Here is a 1,409-nt window from a genome sequence, read left to right on the forward strand (position 1 = left end):
AGCTTGCCATGGAAAGGAGTAAGAAGGATTGAGTTGAAGCAATGGGAGAGCAGGCGTCCTTGAGCCATACAGTATCTCCATTCGCTTATCTGAAATTCCCACCAATGAATCTGCATGAGTATTCTATCCCTTTTATTATTTATTTTCTTATTTCTATTTTCAAAAACCTATAAACCAATTTAATCTGCCTAACTGAGATTTACAAGGTGACCATAGCTTGCTTCATACCAACAATCTCTGTGGGATCGACCCTTACTCACGTAAGGTTTATTACTTGGACGACCCAGTACATTTGCTGGTTAGTTGAACGGAGTTGTGAATTCAAATAAAGACAATTATTGAATAAATCCATACAAGCACAAAGAATAGTGATCACAATTTCGTCCACCACAGTCATTTATTTATTTTACTTGTTATTTATCATACTCGTTCATCATTCTCAAAACCCCCAATTTACAAAACCCATAACCAATAATAAGAACATACCTCCCTGCAATTCCTTGAGAAGATGACCCAAGGTTTGAATACTCAGTTATCAATTTTAAAAGGGTTTGTTACTTGTGACAACCAAAACGTTTGTAAGAAAGGTTGATTGCTTGGTTTAGTAACTATACCTACAACGAAAGTTTACTATAACTTCTAAACCATCAATCTTCTGTTCTTCACTATCTCTACTAGCGTTGAACGCCCAGTAGGTGCTTCTTTTGGGCGTTTAATGCCCAAAACAGCTCTTACTAGTTTTTTCACACCAGTGACTTTCTTTTTGCTGTTTTATCCTCTGAATCCTTCTGTGACTCTGTGAACTCATGCAATTGCCATTTTACCTTGAAGAAAATTAATATGAACCTATAAAAATCAATTAATTGAAAAATAAGCTTTGTTAATGGCTGGGTTGCCTCTCAGCAAGCGCTTCTTTATTGTCTTTAGCTAGACTATTATTAAGCTTTAATCAAGTCTCAGTTTCGAGCATTCTTGCTCAAAATTGCTTTCAAGATAATGTTTGACTCTCTGTCCATTGGTGCACGAAATTGTGATCATCAATGGCGCCATCAACATGGTACGCACAATTGTAATCTCAACTCTTTATCACAACTTCGCACAACTAACCAGCAAGTGCACTGGGTCGTCCAAGTAATAAACCTTACGCGAGTAAGGGTCGATCCCACGGAGATTGTTGGTATGAAGCAAGCTATGGTCATCTTGTAAATCTCAGTCAGGCAGATTCAAATGGTTATGGATGATTTATGAATAAAATATAAAATAAAGATAGAGATACTTATGTAATTCATTGGTGAGAATTTCAGATAAGCGTATGGAGATCCTTTGTCCCTTCCGTCTCTCTGCTTTCCTACTGTCTTCATCCAATCCTTCTTACTCCTTTCCATGGCAAGCTGTATGTAGGGTTTCAC

Source organism: Arachis duranensis, chromosome 4 (assembly GCF_000817695.3).
Source record: "Arachis duranensis cultivar V14167 chromosome 4, aradu.V14167.gnm2.J7QH, whole genome shotgun sequence".
Taxonomy (NCBI): domain Eukaryota; kingdom Viridiplantae; phylum Streptophyta; class Magnoliopsida; order Fabales; family Fabaceae; genus Arachis; species Arachis duranensis.